The sequence below is a fragment of the Copidosoma floridanum genome, unplaced genomic scaffold (assembly GCF_036245765.1).
Source record: "Copidosoma floridanum isolate Cflo_tuat_1 unplaced genomic scaffold, Cflo_Japanese_pri ptg000001l, whole genome shotgun sequence".
Lineage (NCBI taxonomy): Eukaryota > Metazoa > Arthropoda > Insecta > Hymenoptera > Encyrtidae > Copidosoma > Copidosoma floridanum.
In genome coordinates, this window is record NW_028321878.1 from 5,167,062 (window position 1) to 5,190,274 (window position 23,213).

The window sequence follows — 23,213 nt, forward strand, 5'->3', positions numbered from 1 at the left end:
TATACGTATAGGTGCAGTGACCTTTTCATCTTCTCCTCCCCCCCACCCTGACCCTTTGGAGCATCAACACCAGAATTATTTCGCTTAAGCAAAGAGCGAAACATTTGCACAAGGTGCTGTTGTACTGTTGCGAACTGTTCTCGGGCGCTGTTGTTGTTGTATATACGGACAACACAGTGAGAGAATCTGCGTAATTAAATTCCCGGCTCTGCCTACTCACCCCCTTTCCTCCACTCACCCTCGAGGCATATCATCCGTCAACTCGTTCGGGCTATCCTTCCTGCTTCGCAGCCACTCGACTTTTTGCTCCTCATCCCTCTTTTGGAATATACATGTATATACATGTGCCCCTCTCTTCCGTAATCCTTGCCCCTCTTCTACATCGTAAATTTCTACGAGCATTAATGAGTAATTACTCACGCTAAGCGAATTCAAGCGCCTCCACGTGGACAAGGGCTGGATTGTTTTCTCTCGGCGCTTTTTGCTTTGATTCATTGCGCGAGAAATATATATATGGTATACCGAGATTTCAGCGTCATACGTTTCGTTTGTGAGCCGCTCGTGAAGCTATTACTTTTTTTTCACGTCATCGTGTTAGGGCGAACTCTTCCACAGCAGTACAGGTACCAAAGTTGTTGATAACCTGTACAGCGGAGTGGAGCCAAATCGGCAGTTAGAGCTGGAGGAACTACTTGTAAAAAAAAAAAAAAAAAAAAAAAAATAAGAGGAGAGTCAGTGGGGCCAGGATGTATCGATACGAGTAATCGGCATGCCGTCGGTTATTAATTGCCACAGTGAGACATACCTAGCGAAACGGAGACGCAAAACGCGTATCTGTATAATACGTCTGTCTGTACGTGCGGCTTTCGATTTGACGCTGGCGCCATTGGTGTCGAAATCGCTTGGCTGTGGGATTTCGCGCAGCTTATCGCTTCGCGATATTTTTCCATTGCCGCATCACGTTACTCGCAGGAGTGCCGATTTTACGACTAGGATGCAACTTTTTTTTTCCCCCCCTTTACTCAAATAAAATCCAGCTAATTTTTATTATTGGCCTTAACTACTTTTGCATCAATGAAACGCATCTTGGGTGTGTACGTTAAAATAAAAAAAAAGAAAAAAAAAGAAAATATGTAACCAGATCCGCTATCGTGAAATTATGAATAAATTTCTGCGTCCCCCGCGATTTTGAATCATATAGAATCAGATCGAGTGGGGCAAATATACGAATTATCGATAATCTGCTGAGCTATGCCACGTAAATTATCCCGAATAAAAGAAACACTCAGCAGTACAACTAATCGAAACAATCAACAGCAGAGTGGGAGGGAGAGGGAGAGCGATTGTGTATAGGTTATAAATGTAGGCCATACTTCGCGGACTACGTAATGTACCGCGAAGGAATTCGGAGCGTATATACACAGATTAGATCGACGGTTCGACATTTGCATGATTCGGTGCTATAATTTCACTCTTGTGCAATTGTTACCTCCAAAGTAAATAATGGCCCCTTTCGTAGGAAGAGCGCCGGTGTATTTACGTCCAATTCCTCCCGTCAATTACGCAATGTAACGAAAAATAGCCTAAATTACCAGCCCCGTCTTGCTTGTTTTTCTTCCGTCTCATGCCTCCTCGGCGAGCAATAATAGAGCCATAAGTCGCCATCAAACCCCATGTACTCGCACAGAAACGGCGAAAATGCGTTCGAGCAAAGAGGATAATTATAATATACGCTGAGCAAACGCGTAATGTTTTCACACGGAGTTTCGCGGTGAGCTCCGATGCGCAGCAGCTCGAGACAGTTGGCGGGGGGAGGGGAATTAATGAACTAACTAGCGCGCCGCACAATGTACCAGCGTGCGGAGGAATGCCGAGTATTTGCCTCCTGCGCTTGTGATGCTAATGCTCCCCTTCTTCTTGGCTCTCTTTAACTCTGCATAACAATTACTTTGGCGGCGTATACGTGCAACGGACTCGCGCCCCATTATCGAGGACTCTCGCGGTGCTTTCTTCCCCCCCCCCCCTATAGTCTCTTCGGCGGAGGGTTATTTTACGCTAAAGTGCGATTTTGAACCCAACCTTTTTCGGCGCTCTTTCAATGAAAAAAGGCCCGTGTGTAGTTTATGGTCAACATGGCCGTTCGTGCTTGGGAAATATTTTTGTTTTTCTTGGCCATTTTCGCGATGCAAGTTGCTACAACCCACCGCACGAGGCGAGATTAAAACTTTGGAGCGCCGGGAGGGGCAGATTTACATTAATCCACCAGCGTGTACGCTCGCCCGAGTGTTAATCCATGTTACAACGAAGTACCACACCAAGCGTACATGTGCCCTTTTTTCCAGTCTTTCGAGTGAGACTTTAAAGAGAGAGCGCTGCACGTTATTTTTGCTGTGATGTCTCTTGTTTTCCCACACGTTATCGCATCGGAGTTGCGATGGCCGGATTGTTTCGCGCCGAGAGTTAAATGTTCATCGTGCACTTGTCGATTTGGCCGTGCTTCTTGCTAAACAAACGCGGGAGCGTGGGTGTCCTTTCGCGCTCGGTTGACCGTGACGGAGCCGATAATCCGTCACGGCGCTATCGCCCAAAGAAGATCGAAGGGCGAGGGCTCTCGGATAGCCTCTGGGACGAGGTTGAGGATTCTCGCTCTGTGTTTTGCTCTGTATAGGGGTGGCGAGGAAGGCGCGTGAGAAAGGCCCTGGAGGTCACTGGCCGTGGCATCTTTGGCCCGATCGATTTCACGCCTCTCTCTCTCTCTCTCCACAAAAAGTGCTCCGCTTTCATCATCTGCAAACCTGCATTTCGCGAAGTTGATCTTTCCCCCCCCTTTTTTTCTAATTTAAAACAATAAATTGTTTACTACTATTTTTTGCTTACAAGTAACTTGGTTGGTGGTCGCTTTGTCTTTTTTCCCCCATTTTTTCTTTATGCTCGAGTATGGGCGTATCTCGGAATCATTTCGCAACTTGGTGTACACACGAGAGGATATATCTGTAAAAGATTATATCAACGATGGTTTTTCTTTTTTTTTTTTTTTTTTTTTTTCCACTGCGTTTTTTCCATGTTTTCACGAAGGACTCTAGAAGGAATTGCAACTCTTTGGGAATGGTGTCAGGCGAGAAAAAGAGAGAGCGTTTTTAAAGCATCATTTGAAATTAAAATGAGCGTCAAACGCGATTTTTAATTTGATATACCGTGTCCCGATGAACCATTTAGTACTTGCAGTTCTTGTTACACCTCTTTATGTACCTGTATACTCTTCGTATTGAATTTACCTATATATATTTACGATGTTCTGCGAAAATTGCATTATTTATACCGGCTGATTATGGATATTTTCCGAAAGAACTTTTGCGGCTAATGCAATTTTCATGAATTATTTATAAAACGGCGCACAAAAGAGCATCCCACGATTGCATTACGTTGCCGTAACATACTTTTTGCTAATTACAATCGACAATGGCCGATGGAAAATATAGGAGAGGAGGTGCGCAGTTTTATCACATCGGTGTGAAACACTTATTTTAATTACAATACCCAAAGCATCTTTCCTCACTTTAATTATAATTTTTAAAAAAACGAGTATATTTTTTTATTGAAGCAATGTCAATATACGTGCATTCATAAAGAGTTGATGAATACAGTGGTCCTCAAACGTGCTCCGTTAAAAATGGTAACACAAGCCTCGTTAGCATACGGTGTCGAGATACAGGTGATCCTTCGCGTGTTGTATACGTACGCATTCCATCCCCGACAATGGTAGCTGCGAGAGCCACCTTAAAATGTAAAACAGCTCAACTGGACCCATAGTTACCTCATAAACACATATTTTTCTACAAAAAGGAAGGGAGTAAAACAAAGGGAGGCACAGTATAAGTACAGCTTCAGCGTAATCCCTCGAACAATTCATACGCGAGATCCCCCGACATGTACAACGTATAGGCACGTGTTCTTCTTCTTCCACTATACGCACAAGTAATATTTTCCATGTACGTATAAGTAAGTACATGTACAAACACACATCGGATATCGTGGGGTTATTTTTCCTCTTTCTCGATCCCCTCGAATTTACAGACATACACACAGGTATCCTCTCTCTCTCTCTCATCCGGTTTTACGGCTCCGCCTTCGAAATCGCGTTTCTCTCGCTATCAAATCCATCCACGCGTGGCTTCCCTCCTCCTCCTCCTCATCCTTTCGCACACACGGCAGAGAGAGAGACCTTCGCTCCGTCTAGGCGGCTTTTGCCCCCCAGAGGCTTCGCGAATCGATATATCGCCTCTTCCGCGCGGGCGAAAACATCGCTTCTTCCTCTCGACAGGCGCAAGCACCTCCTCCTGCCTCGTTTCTTTCTTTCCGTCGTTGTCGTTCCCTCTATCACCCTAGCTCCCTCCCCCGCCCCTTGCCGAGTAAAGCTGAACTCGTGCATATTGAAACGTATGCAGGATAAGTGAACCCCTCGGACGATGGCCTCAATAGTTTTCCTTTCGGCGTAAAAATAACGTTTACTTCACTCCCGGCGCTCTAATGGATTTTTATTTACGGTTATGCGTGCCATACATATTACGTGGGAATAATTTTACGGGAGCCCAGGGAGGGATGAAAGCACATCTTCCACCTGGTCAACACTGCAAGGAGGGAAGGGGGTTGCTTTTTGTTCCAAAATTTTTTTAATGCTTCGATCTCTTTGATTTGGAAATCACATTGCGGACGATATTTTGAAAGCACCTAATTCTCACACTGAAGATTCCGGACCCCATTCACGGTACATACATTGTATCGTTGATTCCCTTATTCTCCCACGCGCTTCTTCTCTTCTTTCTTCGTGCCATTCCCTGTTCCCCTTGTATAATATATAGGTACAGTTTGGTGTCGGAGTCAATTATCCGTATTATCCCTCAACTCGACAATGCAACTATATATAATCAGGACGCGCTTTAGTACGGCTAACACAGTTTTTCCGCCACCGAGTTCACGTGGTTTTTCACATGATTAAGGATTACAACTAGCGGTGCTCGCTTCGTTTGGAATTGCTTCCGTGTACCGAGCTCTTGTTCGTTGAGTAGAACAATCAATCAATTATCATTCCGTTCATTTATTAAAAAAAAAAAAAAAAAAAAAAAGTTACATGATCAATCGCAACGAGTAGAGCTTTTCGTAACTTTTACTTACGTCACGAGTCAAGTGGCAAACACACCTTGAGCTGATACGTCATACTGTGCATGCTATCCTTCCGTGAGGAAATGTGCCCTAGCAAAAGCACAATGGCAGCCAGATACGAACCTCGTTCCGATACAAAGGATCCTTCACATAATTATTATTTAACTCGGTAAGAACCCTTACTTAGGAAAAAAAAAAAAAATTCCTTAAGCAGTAAACAAAACACGTACGAATAAATGTTTTACACGGTGAACAACCAGTTTTATGGTTTAAGCTTGTCACAATAACCTTATCTAAAACAGTTTAAGGAGCCAAACGTGCTATGAAAAATTGATATTGAAAAAATTCAAAAAAAAAAAAAAAGATTCAAGATATGATCCATCGAGTATCGTCAAATGCCTCGGGGCTGCGTAAGTACCGGTACATCCGAAATGCATAGTTTATCCTTGCGGGAGTCGATCCTCTCGCTGTGGCGTTACACTCACTCACGAAGAGAAGATAGTTCTAGAGAGAGAGGGGGGGGAGGTCGGTTTCTCTTCCCTCGCAACACAATTCGTCACGACTGGCCGTGCCGCGGTGCAGAGAGCTCCCGCATGCATGGGCCTTACGTAAGAGCGTAATGACCCAGATAGCCGCGAAACGTTCACCTTCGCTCCAAACTGTACATTCGGGCATCTGCGAGCGCGTGAAGGTACATGTACAAGCGCGCAGTACGAGGATGAAGGCAGGTTAAGCAAGCGCCGGGGTAATGCGATCGCCCCGATACATGCACGTGTGTGTGTGTGTGTGTGTGTGTGTATGTATAAGTACCTCGTATTATCCGTGCTCTCTATATACCCGTGGACCATCAGCTGTACGTTCCGACACTTTAGATGGATCTTTTTTATATATACCACTCTTGTTGTCGGTGCTATTTCCAGGTCATGTGCATTGTTACTCTCCGTAGTTCTCTCAAAACTACTGGTTGCTGTTGAAACGTATACATGTAGAGCCCTTTTTTTTAAAATCAATTTTACTTACATTGTACGTTTTACCTTTCACTATACAAAAATAAAATAAAAATGTAATCAATGACAATGGAAAGAGATCGTGATATAGAATTTGCTTAGAGTTTCGATTTGATGAGCCACAGGATATTTCATATTTTCACAACGCAGTGAGAGAGTTAGAATTTCATTAGTTTGAGGAAGAATTAAAGCTGCAGCGCTACAATAATTGCAGAGCGTTTTGCCACCGATGCTCATTAAATTGTTTACTCGTGTTAATGAGTTTCACTCGATTGCACCACTTTCGAATTATGAAGATTTATCGACTTACGCGATGTTCGAACTCGCGAAAAACGTTGGAGCATATAATTGAATTAAACGAACTCGGGAGAAAGTTCAAAGAGTGAAATAAATACCCACACACACACAAACACATGCGTCAAATTACGTTTTTAGTAATCGCGCTAAAATGAAAATTGTAATCGAAACACCGTACACGAGCCCGGCTATGAAGCAAAACGCGGTGGTGGTTAACGACTGTAAAACACTCGATGCAATTTTTTTTTTTGTTGTTTTTTTTTGTTTTACCATACACAAAGGGGTAAATGTACCTGGGCTCTTGCCGTTTGATTGATTCGTACTTAACAATGTTCGTCCGTCTCGGCTTAGAAAAGCTGTGTATACATTACACGTGTAAGCGGCGCTTGTACGTAAATACGGTATACGCGGCCCCAAGCAGTAGCTTCGCATTTCCCGCGCGGATCATAACTCAAGTGCGCGTAAAAGGATCGGCCCGAGCGCGTTAATTCATCTCCATCAGGTCTAAAATTGTTCTCACGCGCGAGAAAGAAGCAGCGCGTAATTTACCGAGCCAACGTTATTCGGTTCGTCGGGAAGAGCCGGTGTATTTTTCGAGTCGCCGGAAATCAAAGGAGCAAAGGGACCCGGTAGTTCGAGAAAAATAATTGCAAGCTTTCTTATATCCGTTGAACTTGATTTCCCGCGATAAATCAGCGATTTCATGAGCTTTACTTCCGAGAGGAGGGTATATAAAAGAAAGACACACCACTTTCGAAGCGTCTGCCACTCGCTAGCTCGGCTCGATCGGATTGAAAGTCTCGCTCGACGTAGGAAAATAGAGGAGGAGAGGATGAAATCGGAGACAAGGGAAAGAAACCAAAGCGATGGAGAAAGAGAGAGAGTAGTTCTTGCGCCGGTATATATACGGGGAAGAGGAGATACTTTGAATGTCAAAGTGAATGCGTTAATCACGAGGTGCCGAGTTCCTCCAGTCCACCTGAGTGATACGTATATATATGCATGCACTTGCACAATTGTCTCTCGCTATACTGCTTTACTTATACTTGGCTATTTCTCGTACTCCCGGAGTTGACGCTACTTTTTTCCCCCCTCTCTTATACGCTTCCGCGTTCGTTAAACCGAGCTTGACGCAATACGCTCAACTTTTTTTTTTTTTTTTTTTTTCGCTCGAAATGATAAAGTTTAGATTTTCTTTTGCACCAACCGCTTTGATTCAACTAATTTTGTGCCCTCGGAGTTATTGGATCCAGTTACGGTGGTCGTAATTAGTAATCAATGGAAATTGCGAATCACCGGCTCCCGAGTGATAATCAAGCTCTGGGGCGAATTCGCGAATACTGGGTGCTGCACGGTTCCCCTGAGCGCGTAATGACGATTTAAATCTCTAATCTTCGCGCTAAAGTGCAAAATCGAGCGACCGGACCGAAGGGCGTTGTGCATCGGAGCTCCGGGAGCGAAGATTAATGAGAGTCTAATTGCCATCGAATGGTATACATGCACGTTCAGATTTTACTCATTGGTATAAAAAGCCACGCGGTTGATCGCCTCGAACGTGTCCCCTTTGAAATCAACAAATGATGACTTGGTCCTTGTAATAAGTAATGCCTCGAAAAACAGATCGGAGACCCTCTTTTCTCTATATACGTGTATAGCTCGTGTACAAGTAAATGATCGTGGAAAGTAAGATTCGTTTGGCTCTTCATTTTCATGAATAATAACAAGTACAGGAGTTTGAATTTACGTGACGTGGGATAAATAGTTGAAAATTGGGGGGTATTACGAAAAGCGCTGAGTGATTTGATGTGAAAATGCAAACAATCGGTTGTAAATAGTAGTTTCAAGAGCTAAACTAACACAAACATGGTTATTCAAAGCGCAGCTGATGACATGATTATGATGGATCTTGATTTGATAGCTTGTTTGTACACGTACACCTGAATTGTGTGCAATAGAGCCAAATCCTTCCTCTGTTTAAACAATAAAGTCCTTTTCGGTCTCTATATCGTTCAATGTTTGTTTGAGGTAAATTTACATACTTTTGTTTTTCCCTCGTAGAGTATCCGCAAAATTTACACGCTGTGCTATTGTTATCGGAGGTGCTTGATGTTGTTTTCCAATAAAACAATTACCGCGTGAATAATTTATGTCGAACAAACAATGATACAACGAGCTCATCGCAAATTCCATCACTCTGTAGTTAGCATTATTTAATCAGCTACTGGTTTTCCTGCAAGTATTAAATATTTCAATATTCCCGCACCCGTATCCATGCATATTACTGTCACTCGAGCTCCTCAGCATTATTTTGTTAATTAACACGTTGACTACACATGTACCCATCATAGTGTCGAGTTATGCGAAATTTTTACTTCTACATCTGCGTAACTAGTTGCAAACGTAGTTAGCCTATTATCGGTAGTTTTACGAATTCAAGTGATACATGAAAGCAGTTATACGCAATAAGTGCCAGTTTTTTTTAGAAATGAAGAGTGTGTTGTTGTATACTCGGGAGGGGGATGGACTCTCAAAGAAGCGTAACTATCGAACTTTTCCTCCAGACCTCACGTTTACGGGCTCGAGTGGCCCTTTGTTTTCCTTGAAACTCGCCAACACTTGTGTTTGCCACACTCGAGTGTTTGTTGCACTCCACTCTCTGCTGTGTCAATTTTAAATTTACTTATCAAGCATATACCAGTTCGTACCAATAAAATCGGGAGATCACAGGACTAACCGAATTTTCAACCGAATCCACTCTTACTTACAAACCAGCCGTTGACAAAACACTTTAGACGGCGCTTGAAAAATATTATCGTGTAGCACCGAGCAAGGGATGAAGGGAGGGCTTTACCGCAGTTTACAGTAAACAGAAATTTCCCTCGGTTTTTGTTTACTCTTATATTGCTTCCCCCCAAGGGCTCCCAACTGCATGCGTTAAAAGTAAAACCAGGCCCCTGCCAACGTTACGCGGGTCGAGAGGGCAAGCCGCGACTTGGGAATTAATTAAAACTCTTGATTAATCCCTCGCAGTTGGGGCAACCGTTTGTTGGGCATTTCTGCCAGCAATTCTCTCTCTCTTCTCCTCTTTTTCTTCTTTTCCTTTCATCAGTCCTTTTAATTTTTGTTTTAGTAGTAATGATTTTGTAACGTTGCTTGAGCTTTTGCAGCAGCTGTCTCTCGAGCTTTGCTGTAAGCCGGTGCGAAAGTCTTACTCGAGAATCCATGCATGGACAGGCTTTCGGCGATAAGCGGCTTTAATCCGAAACTTCTGTCTGTAAAAGTGCGTTTGGATTTCAATTGACGGCTTTGACTTTTCAACGAGTTTTGTATGAAAATTAATGAACAGCCACATGCAAATCTCGTAATTGTTTGATGTGTACCTACGTTCGTTCGCTCACCAATAACAAGCGTAAAATCTGAAAAAAGTGAACCATCACCGATAACTTCTATATCAGAACCAAGCGACAATTGCCAAATAATAAAGTAGATAGGAAAAAAAACCCTCTCCATCGGCACGAGCAATTTGTAATAGACAATCATCGAGTACATTCTCTATCATCAGTACCTCGTCAATATACCACCCATGAAAGACCAAGGTTGGAAAAAGCGGAGCTCTATACGCCAACTCGTCCGTACACGTACAACTAATAGGTATATAAATATACAGGACGCGGAGGCAATCGCATTATTTTCGAGCGACTAGCTAAACTATCCGCCTCACGAAACCACGGAATCGACTTTCCCATCGCCCCTGCGTGCGCGTGTGTGTACACACGCAAGAGTCCCTGGACCACATCTCTCTATAAATACATACATACATACACGACGAGGTGACAGCCGTTTAGCGCGCGGCTTAACCGCAGTATCGATTATCGAAGCCTCCCCCCCTCCCTCTCTGACCTAACCGCTCGGCCGAAGTTTGCGACTCGAGTCTGCAGAGTATAGGTGTACATACATCTCTTTTTCACTTGGCCGTAACATTAGACGTGACGTATTTGTAGCGTATATACGTGTGTACAGCACACGTATGACTTCATCCGTGATGGGTACGTCATCCCTGACAGCTGAATTATAGACAGACTGCTGATCGATATGCGAGGGTATTTGCAGATTTTTCATTTCATCGTTGTATCGTAAGGTTTTTGTGAGCACCTGGGAAAGAAGTGTACCGTTGCGTAAAACGAGCCGTTGACGGAGACGTTTCATTCGGTCCCAATTTATTCGTCTAGTATGCCAAAACCTCCCCCGTGTTACACTACAAGGGTTTTCGGAAGGTCTACTGCTCCTTTGTTACTATAGGTACACTCCACAAAATTGCGCATCGTTGTAAAAACTTCACTTGCCAACTCTCGAGCACCCCAACTTCGCAAAGGCGCACTCCTGTGAGTGTATAAAGTCCATCCAAGTAACGATTTAGCTCGAAAGACCAGCCTCTTTGGCCAACGAGATTATTCGTTGCACGATCGCGCCTACGTGCAACATGTAACACCGTGCTGGTGATGAAATTCTCCAACCCGTGCAGCGATAGGTCCCTGAAAATAGTTCCCCCACGCACTGGTCCGCATAAATGTATATACGTATCACTGTTCCCCGATCAGTCAGCTCTGAGTAATTGAGCCTCTCTCCCCCCGCGCATGCACGTACGAATTGCAACTTAATTTTGCGCGTGTCGAATTTCAATACGACACACTTCCGCGCATTTATCAATGCCAAGTTCTTGCCTGTGTATACGTATAGACTTTTTTTTACAAAGAAAAGCAGGTATAGTATAGGTACAGGTGCAAGTGCCAGACAGCCGGTTGCGCGAGCTCGATCGATACCGACGAATGGCCACTGTAGGCACTAATTAGAATACAGCCGTGCAGTGTATGTGTCTCTAGTCACTATACCTCCACAACTCGATTTTAATTGAGTTTAGGTGGACTCGTGGCAGGGATTGGTTTTTTTTGTTATCCAGTTCGGATTGAGTGATTATTTAGCAGTCAAGGAGCTGGTTTTACTTAACCCTCAACAAACAGACTCGTTGCCGAGCAGCCCCTCGGATACAGATAAGCTATACAGTGTTGAGGATATTTTCTGACTGTATATATAGTGACAAGGAGACCTCCTGGGAGGATCGCGTGGTTGTTGTTTCGCTGCATTTTCATCAACTGGCGTTAAATGTTGGAATGGCTGAAACCGGTGGCAGGGGAGGCTCAAAGATCGATAATTACAGCTCATAAACTATAATAATTATGTGTGCGTGCACAGACATGCAGGCCCTAATAGATTTTAATCAAGTGCAATGCTGTTGCTTTTAATAACGTACATTATGAGGGGGATTAACACTCCGTTTTCCAACGAAATTATTAAAATGAATTTCATGAGCAAGAAAAACACCATCGTCATTATACTTACCGTCACTTATGTAACACGCGTGATAACGAAAGAAGAAACAAAATGAGAGGGAGAGCTTCTTAACAACTCTATAGCCACTGACGGTTGGACGAAAGTGTCTTTGGGGGGAAAAAAAAGTTCAAAAACCCGATTGACGTCCTCTCGACGAGCCATTGCGAGCTAACAGAGAGAGAGAGAGCGCATCCCATTATTTCGTTCCCTGCATATGCTCATAGTAGTCCACTTAGCGATCCACTGGCAGTCGCTGCGACCGCCACTCGGGCTTGTCCCACTGGAGTGCTAATTTCCATGTTTACCTAATCCCTCGCTCATTCCCCTCTCCGGTTCTGCTGTTACTTCCTGCCTCGCGATCTCACATGGAGTGGGTATACCTGCATTGCATCCTCAATCAAAAAAAAAAAAAAAAAAAAAAAAAAAAGGAGCACCCTACGAGCCGCTCGTAACACGCGCTTCGGCTCTCGCGGCAAGCAAAGAGCAATCTCCACGCATGTGTGTGTGTATATACACCCTGCACCAACCTATAACGCAACCTATACTCGACTATACCCGGGCTAATTGGTTCGCGTGCATTTCCGCGTGCGCGCACATATGTGCATACGACCGCTGCGCTTCGTGTTATTTGCAGTGCCATTATGTTACATGCGTCGTAGGCATACGCACGGCAAAACGACGGCTCGTCCGAGCAGGAGTGGCTTTTCCAACTGCCGAAGAAAGACGCCGCGTCCGTGTGCACAGTGCATACACTTATTGCTCGTGGCTCTAATTTGATTTGCTCCTTCGGGGTATTGTGTCACAGAGAGAGAGAGAGAGCTCGTGGTGCGTGTACCTGCAGTTTGAGGGAAAGTTGACGGGCTTGTGCAATACGAGCAAACATTGTCATATCCTTTGTTTTTTTTTTTTTTTTTTTATAATCCATGCACCGATGAATTATTTATCGAACTGCAGTCTCTATTGTTAAGCGGTGAGCCGATGGGTGCAAGGTGTAAAAGAAAAAAATGTTTATACTTACGACTGGAAATTTTCATGAGGCGTAACAGTTCGGTTTAATGACCGTAGAGGTGCTTCTTTGGTCCTTGCGAGGGCCACCACCACCGGCCCCGAGAAGTCTCCCCGGATATTTTTACAACCGGATGCGCCGAGGACTTTGACCGGCTTCGTTCCACTTCGCGAAGTGAGTTTTACGCCTCGAACTTTTTTCCTTCCCCCCCCTCCCTCTATACCAGGGACACCCTGAATCGTAATGAGATTTTAAAACACCTACCTACCTTTTTGCGAGCCACCTATAGCTTCTCTGCTGTATTATTACAGCGGCGCTTCTTTTGTTATTATCATCATTACTCTTTTTTCGGGAAATATATGTAGAGCATAGAGCCAACCCCGAGTCGTTGGGCTTGTTGTTAAACTATATCATAAACTCCGAGGAGCGAGTTTTTCAATTGAACATCGCGTAAGCGAAGCCAGTGCACGTGAGTTGCCCAAGAGAGGATTTTCTTTGTGCGCTCTTTCACAATTTCCGCTGCCGTGGTGCGTGCACCAAAAATCACCGAGTTAGTGGAAGCCACGAGTTTCAAGGACGCGACTCTTCTTGTCCCTCCGTTGTTTTCCTTTTTTTTTTTTCCTCGAGAGAAAGGGTAAGCGAGTCGAGTATTTCAATTTCAAGATTCGCAATGCAGGGAGGAAATGAGAGACGATACCCGCGGGCTAGCGTGAGCAGCGGAGCCTTTCTGTGTCACGGGAGCTCGCGTGACGGAAAAATAGGTTACCCACACCGCGAGGGGGCACATTTACGTAACCTGCACTTATGAATCCTTCATCGAGGCGCTTATTGATTCCCTTTAACCACCACACGCTCACCTGTGCACATGTCCTTCCAGCAAATTAAACAAAAACTAGCCCATTTGGACGTTATATTGATCCTCCGTTAAATCTTGGGTGGGGAGTGCCAGTCGATGGCTCTCCATGGCTATACGCGAGGGTAATCCAAGTGCCACTAGGTGTGCAAAGGAAGCACGGCAAAGGCATAAGGAATATCCATGAAACCGATCGGATCCAGCCCACGGAGCGATTGCATCTCGCGCGCGCCCTTTGTCCCCCCCCCCACCCTCTTTTGCACACACCGCGGACACACGGACGATTTTATCTGATCGTCCACACGCAGAGCCACGGACTCCAATCAGATCTGTACACTCCTTTCTCTTTCGATCCGTCCATCTGGGGGGGGGTAATTAACACCCCCTACCCCTCGCTCGTCCTTTTTTTGTCTCTATCTCTCCCTGTGGGGCAAGATCAAAGTTGTACATTAGGCGGAGCTCTGTTCGATCGTACAGGTCAGGTGATTTAGTTCCATAATGGCTGCTGCCTCGGGGTATTTTTATTGGTCCAAACAACAATATTTTCTCCTCCGCGCGCAACGTTCTTCTAATCCGGGGGTTCCGTCAAAAAGAATGCCCAGCACGTCGTATAACGCTATACGCTCTCCTATGTGCTCTCGATAAGATTGCAGTTTGTCCTCCTTCAGAAAATGTACGAAGAGGAGGAAAGGAAGGCTCTTGCGGTCGTACTGTTGGCGGAGAAAAAGGACCACGAGATATCCCTCGGGACGAGGCGACGGCTCTCTCTTTTCTTCCTTGCGTCCTTTAAAACAAACAACGGCTTTATTTCTATACGCGCAGGATACCAAAGGAAAAGGAGGGGTTGGGGGGGAAATCCTGAAGTTCTTTTAGCTGCCACCCGAGAGGAAAAAGAGGACCCGGGAGGATCCGTCCGCTTCGCGATGTCACTCCCTTTTTTTTTTTGTTTTCTCCTAAGAGGAAAGGGCCAAAGGGGATAGAGTTCAAGTGCCACCTGCGGCGCGCTGAAGGAAGTTGCCACCTGAGAGAACGAAACTTGTGCATAAATACATACGTGGGTGTGCGTATACCTACCTCTTGTTTTTTCTCGTGCAGCTACAAACGTTTGGTTGTAACATTTGTCTTTTTGAATGGCGTCACGGCTTTTTATGCGATCGATTTTTATAAATAGACGAAAAATTGATTTTGGCCCCAACAGTAGTAGCTCGCGTTGCACGAGAGTGGCTTGACATACAAGTGCAAAAGGACGCAACGCTGTTGAACTTTTGTAACTAGATCCAATTTATTTTCGAGGGTCAGCCCTACGGCTTCTCCGCTCGACCGTTCGCCTTGGCTTTTGATCTTACCACGTGTATACAATGTCTCGAGAAAAAACATACTGATAGGAATGCACGTGGTAAAAGTAAAGGGTAAAAACTGCGCAATCAACAGTTTCCGGGATCCCTCGTGCAGATCGAAGCAGAGACGGACAAAAAAAAAGGTAGACTCTCGTGTACTTGCTGCCGTTGTTGTCGCTGAACTCTTGTGCCCGGGAAGTCGAGACTCGGCGCAATTATTCAAATGCTCCGTTACTCACCGATTTCTCCACGCACGCGGAAAAGGTTCTCGGTCTTTCTCACGCGCGTGCCACCACCACCGCCGCCCGCGGAGCCATTATGCCATTTTCAGCCGAGGGTATAACATACATCCCGTGGATGACTCGGTCACGCGCCCCGTAACAGAGTAGAGCAGAGCGACGCTAACTGGCAGTGCACGGGCACCGTACTTGTTGTTCTTGTCGAGGTGCACAGGATATACTTACCTACGGGGAAAGGATTGGCTCGCTGGACCGTCTTGGTTCCTGCCAGTTGGCGTTACCGGTGTGCACTGTAACTTTCCCCGGCGCTGCTTCTGATTTCCGAAGCTTTATACCTTTTTTTTTTTTTTTTTCGATGAAGCTGAAACTATGGTAGGCACATCACACAACACGACACAAGTTATCCTACGCTAAAACCTCGACTTGACTCTGGTACACAAGACTGATGGGGCATCGTTCATCATTGGAAATAACCTATTGGGCAAAACAATTATTCATCTTGGAGAAAGAACAAGGAGGAAAAAGTCAAACGGAGGGTTATAATTTTGCCCGTCGAATTAGCTGTCTAATTGAATTAGCCGAGCCCAAAGTAGGTACACGCCGCAGGCGCAAGGATCATTACTTATACTATCGATGACAGCTCGCGTTACACTTTACGACTCGAGCACGATCGTTTGTCGGAAGTACATGTGTTTTTTTTTTCAACAAGTCCGTCTCGTTCTCTTACGTAACTCTGTACCCCGGGATATCTTGTTCCTTTTCCGAAGTTTGTTCGGATAAAAAGCAAAATCACTTTGTTGCACGTCTCAACGGTCTCGAAGCTACGGGATCACTATAGCGTGGAAAGAGAAGCGAGAGAAGGCACGCAAGGGCTCGTAAAATCTCGGGGGCCAGGGGGGACTTTTTGCGCACACACGCTGAAATTGCGCTTACAATTAACGCTGGCGAGGAGGCGTATAGGCTGGAGCTCGCCTTTGGCGCCATAGTTACGAACGGCCAGGAGGAAATTGTCCGTGGAATCGTCGGAAATTCGAGCCGATGAGGGCACCGTAAAGCGATTCATCATCCATCCCCCCACCATTCGCCTCGTTTCCTCCTCCTGCTCGTTTCGTTCACTATAACCATCTGGGATCTTATTTTTCAATAGCTTACCTTTGGAATTGCTCGTTGAACTTGGACGATTCCAGGTGTATGGATATTCAATCGAGTTCTCTTGATGTCCCGTGAATCTTCGCCGAAACATGATTTCTCGATTAAATACCGTTTCTACGCATACGCGCGACAAATGCTTTCTCCGTGGAGTTACTTTCCGTGACGAAACAACGCACGCGGTACTATAAAGTCCTTTTCGAGTGTGCGCGTTTGGCTGAGTAAAAAACAAAAAAAAAAAAAAAAAGAATTTTGCGACACGCTCGGAACACTTTGCGGAAATTCACGAGAGTCTCTTTTGTCTCTTGGAACGGTAAGAGTCGCTTGGAACAGGAAAAGCTAAGGGGCCGATTGCCTCGGTCCCGCGTACGCGTGATTCACACGAGCTCTCTCTCTCGCGGGGACACCCACACGCGCCGCGAGCAAAGTTTCCCGAGGAGTTATTGCCCGACCGGCTAATGAATATATTTTCTGTAAGGACGCGGAAATCGTACGAGAGCCCGTGGCCTGCGCGTAATGTCGAGAAAGTGTTGTTTGTTTTTATTGTAAATATACCTGGATGGATAAACGTATCTCGCTCGTGAGACTGTTGCGTGGATTTTTCGATGCCCGAGTTGTTTCGTACTTTGTCTAATGACGCACGTTGCCGATTTTCCATGTTTAAGTTTATCAAACAGTGTGTGGCTTTGCCTATTTATGAACCATTAGTGCAAAGTCCAACTTGTATCATGTACATGGCAAACCATCGATGGTTCATTTATTTTTGTTTCGGTGAGCAGCAGAAAGCCTCTTTAGTGTTTTGATTTTAAGCATAAAACTTTCCGACCCAATGGTCATATTTTCATAAAAAAGATGATGATTCATTTGACGTTTTTGTTCTTCTCTTCTTTAATTTTCAATTGAAAAATAATAGAATTAAAGTTGCCACTCTTAGCTTTGTACAACGAGATTTACGAGCTTTTGAGTTATTTTGAGAGTTAAGATATTACACGCTATTTGCGTGTAGAACACAACTCGCCTGTTATTTGTGAATCAAGAGTATAATAAGCCACTGTCCCTAGCGCGACGCGTGCTCGGCCAAAATTATTTTAAAACGGCGGATTTTTAGAATATAGGTCACCCGCCGTGACTTCTTCGAGTTTCGTCACTATTTGTCGATTCTAAGATTTTTCACGCCCGTACTCTCATTGCTCACCATTTATTCTTACCAATATTATCGATGTCACTCGTTACTTTCAAATTAGTTAAAAATTTCAATTTATTTCAAACATTGTCACGTTTCTCTGTTACCCGCAAAACAGAGGAGAACCAAGCCCCTAGCAGTAAACACCCCTATTTCTCGGAAATCCCCGGAAGCAGACATAGTAAAAAGTCACCAAAGACGATAACATGACTTTACGGGCAATAACAAACCGATCCTCACGCACAATCAGCCTGCAAGATTTTTCTAATCACTTCCCACTCATCTTGGCAATCGTACACCACCAGGCCTGTTCCACCGAAGTTCTATCTCACATCTCCTGTCCCCGAGCGCTCGATGCTCGATTTGCTCGACGGCATCGGTATGTAATACCAACGGCTCCTGCCCACGCGAACTATTTCTCGTGGTCGTCGACGGGCTATCGGCCATAAACAAGCTATCAAGGCGCAAACGATGGCACGTCGTAATGTATAATAAGCACCAGTGAAACGAAAGCGAGAGAGAGAGAGAGAGAAGACAACCGAGCCCTTGCCGATTCGTCCGTATAATAACGCAATTAAGTTGCCATTCATCTTCCCAGCGACGCGCCGTCGTCGTCGCCTCGCCAAAGATGTATAGTCACCTGCAGAACCTGTGCAGCTTCTTTTCTTTTCCAACGCTGGTGTATATACATACCGGAAACGCAGTAGAGCCCGGATAATTCATTCGAGCGTTGCAGGTATATGTACCGGATCGGCCGCTCGACCGGTCCCTTCTGTGCGTTCGACGGGCTTCATCGGGCATTTTGCTATTTATACATAATGCACCTACCTACAAGTCCCGAGTGCCATTGTTACCGTTACGCGGAACGTTAAAACTGTAAAGTTCTCGTGAAATCATGGGAATTTCATTGCTCCCGGCGATTCTGCCGTACATATACCTACTGTTCACCCCAAACGAAGAAAAATCTCTCGAGCGCAACAATGCCGTCTCGTTTTCCGTGCGAGCAATCGAGTCTTACGGCACGTGCGGGCTTTATGGTGACATCAGGCTCGCCTACATATATGTATATACATTATATTATATGCCTACTCCCGTTTACGGGGAGGTGGTGCTCCCTAACGACTGCACGTATACTAATTTTGTATTCCGTCGTTTGTGCATTGCAGCTCGACGACACGGCCCTACAGCTGTACAAGGACGGCGATTACGGGGCTTACCTGGATCTCGAGGCGTCCATCAGCGAGCAGCAGGAGGAGTTCGAGGGCTTCCAGACCAAGTAAGTTTGCCCGAAATTTATCTTCCTCTCACACGTACACGAATAGGTGCAACCCTACTTGTATCGTTACTTTATATATCCTCTTCCACGTGTAGGTATAGTATATAGAAGCATGGGGATAGTATTATCTTGTGTACCCCGCTTCCTGCCTGCCCTTGATTAATATCTACCTGCTGCCCGGCATTCTGATTAGATATACCTTATTTATGACCGTGGGTATATATATATATATGCTCTATACTTGTATCGTTTTGCTCTCGGGAGAAATGATATAGGGCATTGTGTACGCTTACCGGAAATTGCTTGTATTTTATGCTCAATAATTTATTGTTATCCATCGCCATTGGTTTTGGTGACTCACGATGTCATAGCGTAATTAACGCATGGATGATTGAGACGTGAGACTATTCTTATGGAGCCGTCAAAGTATTCACTTGGTTAATTTAACGAGTAATTGATTACCCATGAAATAATTTTTTCTATTCATTGATCATTTAATATAATTCAAAGTCATTGATCCTTTTGAAGTTCTTTGCTTTTCTTATAGGTACGTGTTGGTATGTACTACGCGATAGTACATCACTTAACGATTTGTAAGTCCTGTTGAACATACAATCGATGTATTGTATAATTATTACAAATTAATGTTACCAATACAAATTGTTTTTAAACAAGTGCGTATACTTGACCGACAGCTGTACCGATCGTAAGTAGCAAAGGCAAAAAAAATTCAAAAATAATACACACGTTTCATATATGGGATTTCAGTTGGTTTACTTGGTGCAGCCAGGGGTATACCTATAGGATGCTTTGCTTGTTGAATTGATTTTTTAAGTTTTATAAAAAATATAAAATAAATAAATTTAAAAAAAATAACAGGGATTCATGTGTTATCTTCTTAAGACAGTTTGGTCATGTTTTTATAGCGTGCATTGCGTACTTATATACTTCACAAAGTCTGCGTCTGGAATTAATCATAACTAGTCTTCAAGGATTTAATATCGACAGCTGACCTGTTTCGGCCACGTTGGTTGTACGGAAAAATTGACCATACAGTTGGTTACACCAAAAATTATGTATACAAAATTTTTCCACCAATCACTCAAGTTCTTTGTGGTGAATTATATCTCACGTTTTGTTCGTACGTTAAGTAAATTAACTAAACATTTCATGAAAATGTAGCAGAACAAACATATAAATTCACAAAATGAAAAAGTGAAACTCGTGTGGACGGTAATCATAAAAAATCATCAGGTACAGACACATCCGCAGTGTAAGAGCGTCATAAAGTTAAAGAAAATCGTTGGCCATTATTGTTCTTCCCAAACATGTTTTCACGATCAACAACTCAGCCGGCGTGTAGGTACTACCGATACAGCAGCATTACCCACCGTTTACATGCCGAGGTTGCAGCAACAGCACACGTAAACGCCGAAGACGGGCGCGCACAGCTTAATCCGATTCCCGTCACGAGTTTCCGTGGCTCCTCCTGCAATTTCTTTCGATGTTAATGCCGAAACGATGATAATGAGGCCACTACTCGTCGTTGACTACTGTACTGCCACTATACTGATGCAGTGCCATCGTTTTCACTTTGCTTCTCTCCAATGACCTGACGTTACACGTGTTTATAAATACAAGTTGAAAGAGAAAAAAAAAAAAAAAAACAGAGGATATTGGTTTAAAAAAACAGGAGGAGCAAGTTTCTCCTGCCGACATCGGTACTACACACACAAAAGGTTCTCTCGCTCTCATGACTTTTGCTCTTGTCGAATCGAACCGACGACGCGTCAAAAGGTACACAGCAGCAACTAACGTGCACATTATATCGGCAAGAAGATGAGAAAGACCATTCAATTAAAGTCGGCCACGGCCACAGTAATTGACGACGCGGCGCGAGAAAGGGTCAAGTTGGGGATCGAGTTGTTGCGAGGAGAGGCGGCGGTAGCGTCGCCGCAGATACCGATCTTTGTTTACAATCGCCGAGGACGGGGTTTACGATAATTAGGTTTTTACGGGAATCGTGCATTGTCAGGGACGTTGGCTAAGAAAGTGTGGGCTCGTGCTTACCAGAGAAGAGGAAAATCTAATGGCCACGGCGTTATTTACACGGGGAGCACACCAACCGATTCTCTCCGCGTATTAACCTTTTTTGTTTTTTTTTTTTTCTTTTTTTCCTCCGGTTTCACTCACTTGACAAAACGCTCAATCCTGTGTGCAAAGGGGACAAGCTCCTCTCTATTATTTGTACAGATCTCTGCAAACCTGAACTTGAATACACGTATCCACACGCGAAGCTAACATCGGTTTCTCCTCAAACTGCCACGCAACTCAAGTGGATTGTTCTGCAGTGTGAAACTGTTTTTTTTTTTTTTTTTTCGGAAGAGCGCCGTTGTTTCGATCCAACTTTCTATCCGTCAGCCTTCAGGTAAAATCATAAGTAAACGCCGAGCGCGCGCGTAAAGTACACACGCGTGCCTATATGCACACTTTGCTAATATAATAGTTGTCGAGAGGGAATCGTTGGCTCGAATATCTCAGGGGGAACAGTTTAATTTTCACCTATTTTCCGGAGCCCCTCGAGACAGGGACTCGTCACGAGGCCATCATCAGCCTCGCGTCCCCCCCTTATTAAGCCATCACAAAAGACACGCTTACAAAAAAACGTCTCGATGGAAAGGAGCATCGTCGAAGCGTGTCCGACATCATCGCTCGTTCTGCCGTACACATACACCCACACATACACATGGCATGTATTTGCAGGTACACCTCCCGTGCACGAGACATCGACCCCACCTATTATCTGGATCCGGCGATCTAGCGCTCTAAAACGCTGATAATTCAGTTGGATAAATCTTAACGTGGCTCGGCTCTTCTCCCAGGGGTTCAACAACCAGGTACAATGAGCCACCGTCAAGTGTGTTTTGCCGCGAGTAATCAGCCATCCGCACTCGTCTGTACATTGTATACATACACCATATATGTGCCATCGTATACCCGCGATTACCTTTAGTGTTGTATCGACTTGGTAATAAATGGGGAACGGCACATTACGCATGTGAATTTTCATGCCACCACCACCAGCCATATAATGTACCCTACAATCTTGTTCTGTACACGTGTACCTCCAAGAGAAGATCTTTGCCCATATAATACATATACCACTATTGAACTGCCTCCTGCATCTAACCGTATCTGTCCGAGTGATCAACCTGTACATCAGTGTGCGGTTATTCATGTAGTCCGAGGCGATCGAAGGGAAGTGGTTCTTCTCTATTAGATTTCTCGAGGAATCTGAAAAGTAAACAAACCAAAGTTTTATGTAATATTTTCAAACGTAATTTTTACAGTAAAAATAGAGACCTTGAATAGGGCTTTTTTATTTTTTCAAAGTTACGATTGCATAAATTTAACAACCTTACCTGCAGAAACAATGCAACTATTGTACAGTTGACACAGTACACGAACAAAGTAAGCACTACAACGTACCTTATATGATGAGACAAAGACCAACAACTCATATGCATACACGTACTTACCCAACGCGCAAATAGCGCATCTCTCTTCCGACTTTCCATTGCCGCTGGTATATTGAGAGAAAACAGTGTACCTACTCGTAGCTTTAATAGGGAGTAATCGAAGGTAATGAAACATCCTGAAGCCCCGAGCTGCGACTCTTCATTATACAATTTGTTAAATTTTTACACCCACACACATCCATACACACACACACACACACCTTTTTGTTGTACTCTCGGCTAGTAAAGAGTATAAGTGCTCTGAAAGTGCAAGCAAGAGCTCGCTTGGAAATAAATCATCCCTTGTCAAAGTTTAAGGGAATTTTCAACAACGAAATGAGTTTTGATTTTTGCTTGTCTGCATGAGCATTGAAGCTCTTTACGATGTTAATTTTCATTGTGGTCAGCAGTCCATTATGTCTGGAATTTTTACTTCGCTCTGAACAATGTAATTGAGTTTAATGCTTCGATTATTCGATTTACTGCAGTTTAACACTGGTATTATCCATACTTAGTTGATGTAACAAGTTTAAAATTGATGTAATAATTTTTTCAACCCAACACATATTACACAATAAAAATATATACATACGTATTTATTTTATTTTCCCGTAAAGAGGTGATTGTACAAATATCATCGCGTTCCAAACAATTCAAGTTACGGTTCGCCTAACGTCTCATATACACTTATGTACATCGACTTCGATATGCATACAAAGGATTGTTCTTGTAGCTACTTCTTGCACATCCGCCTTTTCTCATTTACGAAATGGTTACTTTCGCTCTCCCTCTCTTTATTC

The 23,213-nt window shown here is 44.2% G+C and overlaps 1 protein-coding gene across 5 annotated transcripts in view; it reads left to right on the forward strand.

The window, feature by feature from the left end:
- The first annotated feature begins 18,785 nt into the window (after window positions 1-18,785).
- The window catches only part of Fhos (Formin homology 2 domain containing), a 101,376-nt gene continuing 96,948 nt past the window's right edge, over window positions 18,786-23,213 (forward strand). For all 5 annotated transcript variants that reach the window (XM_089594224.1, XM_089594230.1, XM_089594238.1 and 2 more), the window contains exon 1: window positions 18,786-18,895. The gene's annotated coding sequence lies outside the window, so the exon portion shown is untranslated. The remainder of the gene's footprint in view (window positions 18,896-23,213) is intronic.